This window comes from Pan troglodytes, chromosome 8 (genome assembly GCF_028858775.2).
Source record: "Pan troglodytes isolate AG18354 chromosome 8, NHGRI_mPanTro3-v2.0_pri, whole genome shotgun sequence".
Taxonomy (NCBI): domain Eukaryota; kingdom Metazoa; phylum Chordata; class Mammalia; order Primates; family Hominidae; genus Pan; species Pan troglodytes.
The window spans coordinates 77479795-77496633 of record NC_072406.2 but is presented as its reverse complement, the minus strand read 5'-3'; the positions used below and the strand labels follow the sequence as shown (position 1 = coordinate 77496633).

The window sequence follows — 16839 nt, the reverse complement described above, 5'->3', positions numbered from 1 at the left end:
GGCTTTCACAAAGATCTCTGAAATGACCTGAAGACATTTTTTCCACTGGGGAATTCTTGGCTATTAACATTCAGTTCCTCTTCACTTATGCAAATTTCTGCAGCCAGCTTGAAAACAGTTATTTCTTTTCTATCACATGGTCAAGCTACAAATTTTCCAAACTTGTATTTTCTGCTTCCCTTTTAAATATAAGTTCTACTTTCAGACCATCTCTTTCTTCATGCATATCAGCCTACACTTTTAGAAACAGCCAGGTCACATTTTGAAATTTTTTATGCTACATACCCTAAGTCGTCTCTCTCAAGTACAAAGTTCCACGGATTTCTAGGGCAGGGGCAAAATGCCACTAGTCTCTGCTAAAGCATAGCAAGAGTGTGACCTTTACTCTAGTTCCCTATAAGTTTCTCATCTCCATCTGAGACCACTTCAGCCTGGACCTCACTGTCCATATAACTATCAGCATTTTGGTCAAAATCATTCAACAAGTCTCTAAGAAGTTTCAAACTTTCCCACATCTTTCTGTGTTCTTCTGAGCCCTCCAAACAGTCAGAGCTGTTCCAACCTCTGACAGCTACCCAGTTCCAAAGTTGCTTCCATACTTGCAGGTATCTTTATAGCAGTGCCCCACTCCTGGTACCAATTTTCTGTAGTAGTCCATTTTCACACTGCTATAAAGAACTGCTTGAGACTAGATAATTTATTTTTTTTAAAAAAAAGAGGTTTAATTGACTCACAGTTTAGCATGGCTGGGGAGGCCTCAGGAAACTTAACAATTGTGGTGGAAGGCACCACTTTACAGGGCAGCAGGAGAGAATGAGAGTGAAGGGGAGCTGCCACACACTTTTAAATTATGAGATCTTGTGGAGCTCACTCACTATCATGAGAACAGCATGGGGAAAATGCCCCCCATGATCCAGGTTTCTCCCTCAACACCTAGGGATGACAATTCAAAATGAGATTTGGGTGGGGATGCACAGCCAAATCATATCATTGACAAAATAGCACTTTATGGTTAAAAATCTTTAAATAATTAATGCTTTAATTGACTCATATTATTGTCTTTCTGTCAATAATAATTTAATGTTTCTAATCAACAAAGGCTACATATCTGCTAGTTTCAGAGTAAATCACAATAAATGAATAGTAAACTATATTTAACTCATTTTGAACTTCTATTTACATAGTTGTAGTAGTTTAGGTTTCACACAAAATATTTTTGTTTATAACATTTTTCAAGACAAAACATCAAATAAGTTATCTAAATTTATTATTTTTAGTTATTCTCCAAATTTAGATGTTGCAAGACTTGAGGATTCTCAATTTTATTTCACCTTGGCACTGACTATAAACTTATCTAATTAAAATAGAAGCTCTATTAAAAGAGTCTTCCCATAAGCTGAATATTACAAACTGCAAATACAGGCTTTCACAATTTAATAGTATTATGCACCATTTAATTCTCACTTTAATTTGTTTTTATATACATTTGAGGTTCTCTTTAAAAGCACTTTTCAAAAATCGCAATTCACTGAAATTTTGAATAATTGAGTAACATATTTGATGTTCTGCTGTAGGCAATATCCTACAGTTGTATTAAATTTAGATTGTTAATGAGTTCTCTTAATTTTCCTTTTAATTTTGACCAAAATGCAACCAAATTTTAGAGAACTTAATTTAATTAAAAAATTAAATGCTATCTAATAATATATTGGTTTGAAAGCCAGGAAGAGAAGTCTCTAGCATGGACCAGATGCTCTCTTTTCTAAGAAGGGAAGGACAGATCGGGTTTTATGCCTCACAGAGTTCTTATTACACAACAGAGTCATATGTATTCAGCAGGTTTTGGAGAAAAGCTATAAATATGAGGGTAGCAAAGCACATGTGCAATGGGTAAACATATGTAATATGCAACCCATGTTCACTTTGGGGTGGGACTTAGCATTAAATGAAATGGAATTTGACTTTTTATGTCAAAAGGTGAGCTATAGAACATGAGACAATTTGTGCACAGCTTCTATCAGCTGGCTAATATTGACTTAAAGTCTGCAGTGGCTTATCAGAAAATAATGATTGTAAGGCTGGTCCTCTGTCCAAAGTTGTAGTGGTCTGGGTTGTAAATCAGTGTTAGGAGGCATTTGATAACTTCCATTGTTACAAATTTACAGCCATACGAATCCAGAAATTCACTATGCCAGCTGGATCCTGAACCTTTGACCTGTAGGTAACGTTGTCTCCTTAAGTTCATCTTAGTTGATAAAGGGGTGTCTGCTTTGTTCTCTCGGATTACATTGTGATTCTGATCAATTCTTTACATTTGCCATTAATTTCATCACAAAAATTTTTGTAGCTCACTTACTCTAACTTTATATATTCAACTTTTTGTAAATTTGATTAAATATGGTTTCTATCTCATTTCATATGTAATTATAAATTATATATGAATCATGACCAAGTCCAAATCATTTCTTATAATTTCTTATGCACAGGTTTATAAATTCAGTTACAGCATTGTTTTTGGCACAAGAATATACTTTATCAAAAATATGTTTATGTTATCAACACAAATCAAATAATTTTATATTTTATGTGCTAATTTGTAAAAATGTCAGATGTTTCAATCTTTGACAGAATGCATTTTTAAAGGCTTTATTTTCACTTTTAGGAATTTGTTTAAACATATGTAATCATACTGGAATTAACAATTTCTATTTGAAGCTTCTAAGGACACTTGTGATAGTTAATTTTTGCATTAACTTGACTGGGCCATGAAATGCCCAGGTATTTGGTTAAACGTTATTTTTGTGTGGGCCTGTGAATATGTTTCTGGGTAAGATCGACATTTAAATCAGTAAACTGAGCAAAGAAGACTGCCCTCTCCAATATGGATAAGCCCCATTCAATTTTTTGAATGATCTTTTGAAGGCCTGAGTAGAATCAAAAGCTAAGCAAGAAAGAATTCTTTCTCTCTGCCTGACTGTCTTCAAGCTGGGATGTGGGTCTCCTCTTGCCTTCAAGCTCAGAGTTGGACTGGAACTATCCCATTAGCTTTCTGGGGTTATTTAGACTAATACAACACTAAAAAGACAATCATACAACTTAATTATCTGCAAAATTTCTACCAATGGTAAAAACTTTAATAACTATGTCTTCATTGTTTATAAGTGCATAAGCAAACCTCGAACTGAAAATGAGTAAAACTAATTTGGAACCACAGGCATTAACTCTAAATGAAAAATTCTAAATAGTGAAAAAGAGAAATTCATTGTTTACTTTGCATTAAGCATGAAGTTTAATTTTTTTAATTAATTGCAGCAAAAATAATTTATCACAAATATTTAAAACACTGCCCCCAAATAAGGTAAATAAAGTAGAAGTTGAATTTGCTTGGTTTCATAATATGAACATAAAATAAATTTTAACATTTCCCATTAACCCTGACAGTTAGCGACCTAACAGCTTCCTGTGTCTTACAGCTCCCAGCAAAGGCCATGGTACAATTGGTTAGTACAGCAGATGGCTGGCAGAGGCAGCAGTATCAAAGAATTATTACTAGTTACTCATATTTGAGCATACTTCAGTGATGACGCTGTATTGACAGAGAAGTGTTGTCACCTTGGAACTGTATTTACATAGTTTAGAAATTTAAAGTGAAGATCAGCCAAACCTATCGACGTATTTAAATAATGCTACTATTAATAATGATTAAAATTAAAAACGATTAATATTATCTGTTTAAACTATTTTAATAATAACATATTTCTGAATAAAATCCTATAGGATGGATGTTGAACTGGCTAGGATATTGGGGCAGGACTGTTTGCAAATAGGCTTTTATAGTCATCTTGTATTTAGAAGAATCCAATCTAAGATATTGCAAAGATAATTTTATAAACAACATAGAGAAGTTGCACCTATCTCAACTGCAGATAAACATTAGGAACTGGAACTGAGAACTAGAAGGATTTAGAGGGGGTATGGGAATAGGGGACCTAAACTGTTGCATATTTTCTGCTTCAGCCTCACATTGTACTTCTGCATTATTTTTTATTTTAGAAGATAAGTTTTATCTGTTTTCATGCCACACTATAGAAATTGGCCACTCCACTGTGCAAGGGATTGTACAAAGTTTCACTCATGTACAGAGACTCACTGGTTGTCTTTTAGTCCATATTTCGTACTCCTGGGAGAGAACAGCTGATAATCCCAGCTTGGTTTGTGTGCTTGTCCCTGTCTAACTATCAACGCCCACACCAGGGGGCTGGAATCACACTTTGCATGTGTGACCAGTTCTTTAAGATCAGGGTGCAATTTTCAGAGAAGAAGGGATAGTTTGTGAACTGAATCCACACTAAAAATGGTGTTTCCATACATACACTCACATTTAGGAAATTTTGAAGAACATCATATTAATTGTATTATAGTATACAATTATAATTCATATTGTACATATAAATATGTGTACAGTACATATTGTTAATGCATATATTATACAAGTACATTACACAATTAATTATATTCAAACTATGAATTTATAACAAAGAAATACTTTAACAGAATTTTTTAATTTGCTTGTTATTCCTTGTTTAGCTGCCTGATAGAGACCTCCATCCATTAGTAAAAATTGTGAGTTTTTCTTTCTTTTACATCAGTCATTAATGAGTTATAGTTTGGATTTTACAGTTAAAGTTAAGAAAATAAATCTTACTGTTTCTTTATGATTAATCATACAACTGCAGGATTAAAAAAAATAGTGGTGTCTAGTAAATGGCCAGTAATAAATGTAATGGAAATAAATCTAGTTGTTATGCCATAATAACTGTTAGGCAAAGTATGTAATCTTTCTATTCATGCTACTATTCTGTTATTTATTGAAAAGATAGCTGTATTAGTCAGGGTTCCTTAGAGGTACAGAATGGTATATATATCTATATATAGTGATTGCCTCACATTCCTGGTGTCTGGGGATTGGTGGAAGTAGTCCTCTCCTGCTCTGCTCATGTTTGATCAGCTATGTACTGTAACACCAGATTTTATGAAAGGGTGGGAGCCCAACTTTCATGGATATTTTGCTCCAAATATATACATCGGAGTTTATTAAGTATTAACTTACACGATCACAAGATCCCACAATAGGCTGTCTGCAAGCTTGAGGAGTAAGGAGAGCCAGTCTGAGTCTCAAAACTGAAGAACTTGGAGTCCGATGTTTGAGGGTAGGAAGCATCCAGCGTGGGAGAAAGATGTAGGCTGGGAGGCTAAGCCAGTCTTGCCTTATCACATTTTTCTGCCTGCTTTATATTCACTGGCAGCTGATTAGATTGTGCCCACCAGATTAAGAATGGGTCTGCCTTTCCCAGCCCACTGACTCAAATGTTAATCTCCTTTGGCAACACCCTCACCAGGATCAATACTTTGCATCCTTCAATCCCATCAAGTTGACACTCAGTATTAACCATCACAATAGCCAAGACAAAGACTGAAAAAGAAGTACTGAGTTTTTCTGCTTAATTTTTCACCACTTTCTCTAATCACCTCTTTTCAGTTTCTTTTATTTTCTTTCCATAAAATTTTAATGGAAATTAGCTGGTCTTTGAGAGGACATTTGTTCACCAACAGTTTGTGTCAAGAATTTTACCTATCTTCAGATCAAATGAGACAGAGCAAAAACTGTCTTTCCTGAATGTACTCTTCCTTTATCAGTTGTGGTAAAGATGTGATTAATGATTACTGTTTCCTGCTGTTTCTCTTTTAGTTTGGTAATTAGCTCCCTGAGCTGTTCTCATTGTAAATGAAGGGGTCCTAGGGAGCCATTTGAAGAATCTGAATGAATGAATTATCCATCATGCAGTCTTTTTGAAAAAGCTAATTTGTAGAGGAAGGTGCACTGGGTGGTAAGTAAGGTTCAGTAGGACAACTTGTCAAAACATGGTTTGGTTTTGTTTGCTTCCAAAATTTTCAAAGACAAATATCAGGGCCTATTATTTGGAGTTCAGGTCTTTCTGTGTTCTACCATAGAACTATTTAAGAATAGATCAAAAAATCCTGGTGACTAAAACATATATGGTGGTAAACCTTTGAATATGTTCTTAATTACAGTAGATGCTAGGCATGTAAAATATTGTGTGTATGTTGAAAAAATCTTATAATATTCTAAATGTGTTAGAAATGATAACTGAAAATTTGCAAATCTGCTTCAAAAGATAGATGGTTTTGAGAAACTAATAATTCCCTTAGTGCATTTTTTGTGTGTTTGCTTGTTCTGTTTCTAACTGTTTATGGTATGGCCTTTTACTTCTGGATTTTCTGCATATACTACAAGGTTTTTTCAATGGAATTAACAATGGAAGATAATGCATGTCAAAGCAAAATTGGCACATGAAAAATATAAACAAGCAAGGAAAACTTTAAGACTACTGAAACAGAAGAGAAAGGCTAAAACTAAGCCTGCACTTAAATTCAATAAAGCATGTAAGTCTGAACTGAACTCCACTGAAGCAGGTATTGTTAGGAATTTAAGGGCTGGGGTGAGCTAGCAGAAATGTACTGGAGGACATTAAGCCACCTCGATTTGCTAATTTATCTTTATGGCAGGTAGTAATTTTGCAACTTGGAGCAAAATATCCATGAAAGTTGGGTTTCTACCCTTTCATAAAATCTGGCATTACAATAGGTAGCTGGTCAAACATGAGCAGAGCAGGAGAGGACTCCTTCCACCAACCCCCACACACCAGGAATGTGAGGCGACCATCAGGTGATGGTCAGGCAGTTGTTAACTGTTTCTCTAAAATAATCAGCACCAGGGAAAGGCAGTCTCCCAATAAACAGGAAGACCTGAAGCTGGTCACTAGCCGCTTCCCAATAATATATCAAGAGTTGGGTGAGTGGGCTCACATATGCACACTAAGAGGCAAAATGGCAGTTTAACAAGTGTATGAACTCCTAGGGATATTCTGCTGGTTAGTGAAGAATGCCTCAGGTGAGCATGCATATAACTCCAGTAAACATACTCTGCATGCTCACCTCCCAAGTGCTAACAGGCCTCTGCACACGCAGACAGCCCACCCCAAGGGAAAAATCGGGGGAGAAGGAATGCAAGACCCCGGAAGTATGCCAACATATAAAACCTTAAGTCAAAAGGCCAGTTCGCACACTTGTCTGTCAAGTTGCCTACTTGGCCCTCTTTCAAGTATATTTTCCCTTTTTTTTGTTGTTGTTCCTGTCTTAAACCTTTTTAATAAACTTTCACTCCTGCTCTAAAACCTGCCTTAGGCTCACTTTCTGCCTTATGCCCCTCAGTCGAATTCTTTCTTCTGAGAAGGCAAGAATTGAGGTTGCTGTAGACCTATACCGATTTGCCGCCAGTAACATACATTGGTGCTGCGTGCCTTGGATAACTTCCAACACTGACACTGGGAGATACGGGTGCTATGTCTTTCTCTGAGATCCTGTGTAAGGAACATGGCTGTGCTTTGGTCAAGGATAGGCCAAGGTAGGATGTTTACATCCTGCGTGACTCAGTGAGTTTAGAGCGCAGGTGTATAACTCCACTTGTTACCACAGCCATGAAGCCATAACTTGGGAAGGCCATCCCTTGGCTCTATGCCACTATTGTCTGTAAAAGGTACAATTGCCCTGTTGACACTGTTCAGGCATGCTGGCGCCCAGAGAAAGAGAGAGAGTCAGAGCTGTCCATCTTTGCAGGCGGACATGGGGGAGCCAGGACACAGCTCGGCCTGCTAGTGCCCACAGACAGGAAGAGTTAAACTGCGGACTCTGAAGGCAGGGAAGAGCCAGCCATGCAGCTGTATGTGGGAGCCGCCAGAATAAGCAGCCGAGACAGGGCGGACAGTGTGAGAAAGCTGTTGATTGGAGCTGCTGATGAATAAAATCATCTTTCACCTGCCTACGGCCCCCCGAGTGTTCTTTTTGCTCATCCACCCACTCCCTTCAGACCTCAGCATGGGCTAATACTTGACCCCAAACGTGACAATTGGCACAGTTGTGAACCCGACACCTTGAGAAGAACATTTCAGGTTATATAACTGGCAAGAGGCCTTTTTTTTTTTAATGTTTTATGTATATCTCAAAGGAGCAGAGAAAAAAATTTACAATAACACGTTTTCTCAAATAGATGCTAGAAGAAAAGGAAGATCAGGGGCCCAGAGTTAGGAAAAATCCCGTCTTTAGTCAAACTGAGGGTAGCATTAATGTCATCTTACTCGAGGGACTGAAGAAGGGTACACTAGGAACTTCAACTTTTTTTCCAGCTTTTAACTTAAAATGTAGCTAAAGAAAATATGGCAAATTTAAAATTTAATAAAGCTTTTGATGTTTACTATATTATTTATTTATCGTCATTATAGTATTAACTCTTCTGTATATTTGCAATATTACAAAATATTTTAATATTATAATTTCTCTTGTAAACCTAACCTGGGTAAGAGCTCATCTTATTCTGACAAAAGTTTTATAGTCATAATCTATGTATCAATTAACATTATATTTCATTTGGTCACACAATATCTGGGAGAATTTATTTGGCTATTTGACATTTGGAAATAATATTAAAACATGTTTTGTTTTAAGTACTTTCCATGGTCAGCTTCTACAGTAAGAGTTTATCAGCACTGTTTCACTTAATCATAAAAAATATTATGCCAGATTTACAAATGAGAAGGCTAGGCTTAGAGAAATTAAAACTTGTACAAGGATACAAAGGTAATACAGAAAATTATCTCACTCATTGTTGGCTCTCTTGACTACACAATACCATCTCCAAAGTCCACATTCTCTGTTTTTTAACAACTGATTTCTCTATTGTGCACCTTAAACATAACTCAGTCAATGACAAACCACACCAAAATGCGTGCAATTAAATTATTAAGTCATGCTTCTTAATTCTGAATGCATTATCTGTCTGTAAGATAATAGGCTGATGTTTATCTTCCTGACTTTTAAAAAGAATTAGATTCTGCTTTGTGCTTAACCTACTGAAAAGGACTCTCGGAGCATTCTATAAGAAAAAATTGAGTACAAATTGAAAATGGCACTGGAATCTCACTGCTTTATTAGAGTACGAAGGTAGGACCTTATGTTATTTGATGTACATGAAAATTGTAAATCTTGGCTAGGCCCGGTGGCTCACGCCTGTAATCCCAGCACTTTGGGAGGCCAAGGCAGGCAGATCACGAGGTCAGGAGATCCAGACCATCCTGGCTAACACGGGGAAACCCCTTCTCTACTAAGAAAATACAAGAACATTAGCCGGGAGTGGTGGCGGGCACCTGTAGTCCCAGGTACTTGGGAGGCTGAGGCAGGAGAATGGTGGGAACGTGGGAGGCAGAGCTTGCAGTGAGCCAAGATCATGCCACTGCACTCCAGCCTGGGCAACAGAGCAAGACTGCATCTCAAAAAAAAAAAAAAAAAAAAAAAAAAAAAAAATATATATATATATATATATATATATATATGTATATAATCAGATGCCCAGCCTTGGACCAAATATTTGTGTTTGTGTTTATAGTATCATATATTACAAATCATTTTATGTGATGGTGGGAGACTGGGTAGATCTCAAAATATGGCTAAACAGCTGCCCTACATAGTCATACATTGCATAATAAAAAAGTTTATAATGCTGAACACTGTAATATTTTGATATTTTTGTTTTATCTAGTCTTATCAAAGAACATACAAATACAATAGATGTTCTCAATAAATCTCATTTTTATTAATGAAAGAAAATTATAGATTTTTTCATAACTCTACTAATTCTTTGCAAATAGTCTTATTTCTTAATACTTAAATTCTTTATTAAGATATTCTGAGGGTGAGGAAAACTAGAAATGAAGTCAATTCATTCACTTTTAGTGACAGAAAGAGCAAGATAATTTTTTCAACATAGAGTATGTTGGTTCTAACATAAATGTCTGGAAAATCAAGTGCCATTTTTGTGACTTTCTCCATCCACGATAACCATGTAGGGGGTCACTGGTTATAACAGCAAAGTCCTGAGAGTATGTCACTCATGTCAAAATTTTTCAGTGGCTTAGAAATGGTTTTTAGAATAAAGGCTAAATTCCTTTTATACAAGCACTCTCTCATGTAGCCAAGTTACTATATATATCATCATATCCATAAAAAGATGGATAGGTTTTTTACTTCTTTCATTTTAATTCCTTCATTTTTTCTACTGTCCTTATCAATATTTAATATAAAACTATCAGTGAAAGTGCAACTAATTATTTCCCATCATAAAAATTTGGGTCTCCATATGAGGTATATTAGCTATTTAAACTCAAGGGGTATCAAAAGGATAGTTAAATATTCTATTTAAGTGTCCTAGTTAAAGTTGCTACTGCTGAACACTACAGAAATAGTGAGGGAGAAACAAACAGTGAGGGAGAAAATATCATTTAATTAGAGAAGCTAAGTTCACCAAAGTATGCCAACAGAGACAGAGACTTTTATTTGTAAAACTGAGCTATTTTTTGTAAAAATCATCTTATATTGAAGCGTATTTTAAAGTTCCAATTTAGTGAGACGAGCCTGGCCAAAATGGTGAAACTCCGTCTCTACTAAAAATACAAAAAACTAGCCAGGCATGGTGAAGCGAGACTGTAATCCCAGCTACTCTGGAGGCTAAGGCAGGAGAATCGCCTGAACCCAGGAGGTGAAGGTTGCAGTGAACACAGATTGTGCCGTCGCACTCCAGCCTGGATGACAGAGTGAGACTCAAAAATAAATACATACATAAATAAATAAATGAATAAAGTTCCAATTTAGTGTACATTCCATGCCATGGTGACGTAAATGACAATAGACTGCCCAAAGTGAATACATGATCCAGCCCATAGAGAGCTATCCTGGGGTTTCACTTAAATAGATATTTCATAAGAATGATGATTTAAAAAATATTTTAAATTGTTATATTTCCCCAATATTATAAGCCAAATTTAAATCTGTTTTCTCTTTGGACTTATGCAAAATATTATTAAATACTAAGACAAAGATTGTCATTTCTATTAAAAACAGTAACAGTAAATATTTATTGAGAGCCTGATACTTTCAACACATCTCATTTAATTCTCAAAGCAATCCTACAGGACAGTGACTATCGTTTTACTATAATATTTAAAAGAGGTAGTTACTGAGACTTAGCAGTAAAAGTCAGAATAGGTATTCAGATTCAGAACCATTCAGATATTCTTAATCACCACCGGAAGCTGACCTTCTGAATGAGGACAGTGAAAAATCCAAGAACTAATAAGCAGCCAAGCCTAGTGGAAAAAAAAAAATTGCAAACTGCTAATCAAACAAATTTTTACCCCTACTTCACAAACCATATTTTACTTGTTTTTATGTAATAAATTATCCAACTCTTGCATAGCCTGCTACCATCTGCCTGTTCATTTCAGAGGGCACATAATATATTTTCTTCAGAAATAAATACCACGTTGCTGAGTGCTACATGTAACACAAACTGCTTATCATCTTCATCCAGTCATTAGTAACTATAAAATACTTCCATTGCTAAATATTAGTTCATCAAACAACTCGCAAGCAGGTCACAATACCTGATAATCTCCAAGAAGTTCTCAGTATTTTTACTCCTCTTTTCACTTAACTATATCAGCAAACAAGAAAGCAAATATTTTCTATTTAACAAATTTGAATTTTCTTTTTTGTTCACAGAAGAAAGACTTGGCTCTAAACTAGTTTTAAATATAATTGTTGATGCTATACCAGTAAAAGAAAGGAATATCGGAAGCAGCTGTGAGTCTTACCTGAACAATGTCCACAGCATTAATGTGAAAAGGTTAAATTGTCTGATCATATGCTAATTGCTCTACCATCCTGCATGTCTTCCAGAAATGATCTAAATGTTAGTGTTTTGAATTTAAGATTTACAATTTTTTTTTTTTTTTTTTTTTTTTTTTTTTGAGACAGAGTCTTGCTCTGTCGCCCAGGCTGGAGTGCAGTGGCGCGATCTCGGCTCACTGCAAGCTCCGCCTCCCACATTCCCGCCATTCTCCTGCCTCAGCCTCCCAAGTAGCTGGGACTACAGGCGCCCGCCATCACGCCTGGCTAATGTTCTTGTATTTTCTTAGTAGAAACGGGGTTTCACCATGTTAGCCAGGATGGTCTGGATTTCCTGACCTCGTGATCCGCCCGCTCGGCCTCCCAAAGTGCTGGGATTACAGGCGTGAGCCACCAAGCCCGGCCAGAAAAATATTTTTTAATAAAGAAAAGTATTTGTGTTAGCTGGGCGTGGTGGTGCATGCCTGTAATCCCAGCTACTCCGGAGGCTGAGGCAGGAGAATTGCTTGAAGCTGGGAGGTGGAGGTTGCTGTGAGCCAAGATTGTGCCATTGCACTCCAGCCTGGGCAACAAGAGTGAAACTCCATCTCAAAAAACAAAGAAAGGCATTTGTAATTGATTTATGACTATTTGTTAGTTTTTGTTACAATTTGTAACAATCGATTAAAGTGTTTTACAAATTAATAGCATTTTGATTCCCTCCAAATTCTAGTTAATATGTTTTTCACTATTCATACTGTAAAGCTCACATTGTGTTATATAATACTATGGGTTTTGATAATATATAAAGTCTTGTATCAACTTCAAGAATGTTGATATAAAATAGCTCAATCACTCTAAAAATTTCCCTTTATAGTTGACACAGCCCTCTACTCACTATCATGGCAAATACTGTCTGTTTTTTATCCCTGTAAGTTTTCCCTCTTTTTCATCATGCCATATGAATGGCATCATACAATGTGTAACTTTTGAGGTCTGGCTCCTTTCACTTACCAAAATACAGTTAGGATCAATCCATGTTGTTACATGAATTAACGATTTATTAAGGTTTATTATTGCATAATATTCCTTATGGACTTATTACAGTTCATTTAATAAAGGAATATTATGCAATAATATTCAAACTGTAGTAGTGATTCACTACAGTTTATTTGTTTTATAGTTAAAGGACATATGGGTTGTTCCCAGTTTTTGGCACTTACATGTAAAACTGCCATAAATGTTTACATAAAGATTTTGTGTGAACATACATCTTCACTTTTCTTTCAAAAAGTGTAAGTATGAGCTTGCTGGGTCACAGAGTATTTACTTTATATTTATATTTAACTTTATAAGGAAATGCCAACATAGTTTCCAAAGAGTCCCTACCATTTTCTTTCCCACCAGAAATGTATAGCAGTCCTAGTACTCAGCACAGTACCTAGCACACTTGGTGTTGTCAGGTTAGGTATACAACAGTATTTCATGGTTGTTTTTATTTGCAATTCTCTAATGACTACTGATGCTTAGTTTATTTTCACATGCTTATTTTCTATCTGTACATTTTGTTCAGTGAGGTGTCTGTTAAGATATTTTGCTCAATTTTTATTAGGGCCTTTAATTTCTTATTGTGTACTGAGTTCTGACATTTCTTTATATGTTCTAAACTCCTTGTCAAAAGTAGGATTTGTAACTTATTTTTCTCAGTTTATGGTCTGTCTTTTCATTCTCTTAAAAGTACCTGTTACATAGAAAAAGCTTTTAATTTTTATAAAATAAAATTTATCATTTTTAAGGGATATCTGAAAACTTTTTGGTGAACACAATAACACAGGTATTTTATATTTACTTCTAGAAATTGTAAAGTTTTACATTTTTCACTTAGGTCTAGGATGCGTTTTGAGTTAATTTTTCTATTAATTGTAAGATTTTAATGAATTTCATTCTATTGATCTATTTACATTCAACTGTTCCAGTACAATTTATTGAAGTGGCTATTTGTTCTTTATTAAATTGACTTAGATCTTTCTCAAAAATCAGTTGACTATGTTTGTGGGTGTCTATCCTCTACACTGTTCTGTTCCATTGTACGATGTGTGCCTATCCTTTCACCAATATAGTGCTATCTTTATTACTATAGCTTTAGAGTTTTTCTGTTTTCCTCTATTATACAGATTTGTGTTTCATCATTTCATCCTTTATGTTTGTTTTTCATTTAATTTGCCTGTAAATTTTAGTTTCTTAATGTGCAACATCCAATTAAAAAATATAGTAGAAAACAGCTTATATTCATAGTGGAAATAAATACTATAAATTATATATTTCAAAAAGGAAATACTAGGTTAAAAAATGACAAGGTCTAGAGTTTTCATGGAGATATCAAAATGGTTTTATTGTTGTATAGATACAAAATGGAATTTCATAGAGAGCAAAACATATTAAATTGTGTATATTATATCAATAGGATAAATTTGTAAAATTTATGTTGAGTAACACAAATCCAAATACTGGGGAAAGTGGGAAAACTGACAACAGGGAAACTGATGATTAGAAAGGTTGAAGGACTCCCAGTCCCGACAGAGGCCTGTTGGTGCAATGTAGAAGCTGTGACAGCAATGTTTGAGTTAAAGATCCATGAGTGAGCAGCCTCTTTATGGCTCTGGTTAGTAGCCATCAGAGGAAGATAACAGTTCATAGTGAAAAATTGTGAGGGACTTTTTTTTTTAATGAATGAAAACAAGAGTGAGTAATAAAACTCATTTAAATAATCATATAAAAGTCACTGTTGAGACTAATTCTTTTCAAAATGTTGGCATGTCTATTTTTCTTGTTATTTTAGTTTCACAGATATCCTGTGACACATTTCAAGTTGGTCACGTGATATTGTTTGACTGTGTCCCCACACAAATCTCAACTTCAATTGTGACTCCCACAATTCCCACATAATGGGAGGAACCTGGTAGGCGGTAATTGAATTATGGGGGTGGGTCTTTCCTGCACTGTTATCATAATAGTGAATGAGTCTCACAATATCCGATGGTTTTACAAGTAGGAGTTTCCCTGCACAAGCTCTCTTTGCCTGTCACCATCCATGTAAGATATGACTTGCTCCTTCTTGCCTACTGCTATGATTGTGAGGCCTGCCCAGCCATGTTGAATTGTAAGTTCATTAAACCTCTTTTTCTACCCAGCCTTGAGTATGTCTTTATCGGCAGCATGAAAACATACTAATACAGTAAATTGGTACCAGTAGAGTGGGGCATTGCTGAAAAGATACCCGAAAATGTGGAAGTGATTTTGGAACTGGGTAACAGGAAGAGGCTAGAACAGTTTGGAGGCCTCAGAAGAAGACAGGAAAATGTGGAAAAGTTTGGAACCTCCTAGAGACTTGTTGAATGGCTTTGACAAAAATGCTGATAGTGATACGAACAGTAAGGTCCAGGCTGAGGTGGTCTCAGATGGAGATAAGGAACTTGTTGGGAATGGGAGCAAAGGTGACTCTTGTTATGTTTTAGCAAACAGACTGGTGGCATTTTGCCCCTGCCCTGGAGATTTGTGGAACTTTGAACTTAAGAAATATGATTTAGGGTATCTGGTGGAAGAAATTTCTAAGCAGAAAGGCATTCAAAATGTGACTTGGGTGCTGTTAAAAGCATTCCATTTAAAAAGGGAAACAGAGCATAGATTTTCAGAAAATTTGCAGCCTGATGATCCAGTAGAAAAAAAAAATGCATTTTTTTGAGGAGAAATTCAAGCCAGCTGCAGAAGTTTGCTTAACTAAGTAGCAAAGAGATGTTAATCCCCAAGACTATGAGGAAAATATCTCCAGACCATGTCAGAGACCTTCACGGCAACCCCTCCTATCACAAGCCCAGAGGCCCAGGAGGAAAAAGTGGTTCCATGGGCTGGGCCCAGGGTCCCTGTGCTGTGTGCAGCCTAGGGACTTGGTGCCCAGTGTCCCAGTTGCTCCAGGCATGGCCGAAAGGGGCCATCATAGAGTTTGGGCTGTGGCTTCAGAGGGTGGAAGCCCCAAGCCTTGGCAGCTTCCATGTGTGTTGAGCCTGTGGGTGTACAGAAGTCAAGAAGTGAGGTTTGGGAACCTCTGCCTAGATTTCAGAAGATGTATGGAAATACCTGGATGACCAGGCAAAAGTTTGCTGCAGGGGTGGAGACTTCATGGAAAACCTGTGCTAGGGCAGTGTGGGAGGGAAATGTGGGGTTGGAGCCCCCACACAGAGTTCCTTCTATGGCATTGCCTGGTGGAGCTGTGAGAAAAGGGCCACCATCCTCCAGACCCCAGAATGGTAATCCACCAACAGCTTGTACCAAGCACCTGGAAAAGCTGTAGACACTCAATGCAGCCCATGAAAGCAGCCAGAATGGGGGCCATACCCTGCAAAGCCACAGGGGCAGAGCTGCCCAAGACCATTGGAACCCACCTTTTGAATCAGCATGACCTGGATGTGAGACCTGGAGTCAAAATAGATAATTTTGCAGCTGTAAAATTTGACTGTCCCACTGGATTTCAGACTTGCATGGGCCCTGTAATCCCTTTGTTTTGACCAAATTTTCCCATTTGGAATGACTATATTTACCCAATACCTGTACCCCCATTGTATCTAGGAAGCAACTAACTTACTTTTGATTTTACAGGCTCATAGGCAGACAGGACTTGCCTCATCTCAGATGAAACTTTGGACTGTGGACTTTTGGGTTAATGCTGAAATGAATTAAGACTTTTGGGGACTGTTGGGAAGGCATGAATTGGTTTTGAAATGTGAGGACATGAGATTTGGAGGGGCCAGGGGTGGAATGATGTGGTTTGGCATGTCCCCACCCAATTCTCAACTTGAATTTTCTCTCCCAGAATTCCCACATGTTGTGGGAGGTACCCACAGTGAGGTAATTGAATCATGGGGGCTGTTGTTTCTGGTGCTATTCTCTTGATAGTCAATAAGTCTCATGAGATCTGATGAGTTTAGCAGGGGTTTCAGCTTTTGCTTCCTTCTCTTTTTTCTCTTGCTGCCACCATGTAACAAGTGT

General features: G+C 36.6%; 1 pseudogene; it reads left to right on the top strand.

The window, feature by feature from the left end:
* Nucleotides 1–6681: 6681 nt before the first annotated feature.
* The window catches only part of LOC100613561 (NEDD4-like E3 ubiquitin-protein ligase WWP1), a 32625-nt pseudogene continuing 22467 nt past the window's right edge, over nucleotides 6682–16839 (top strand).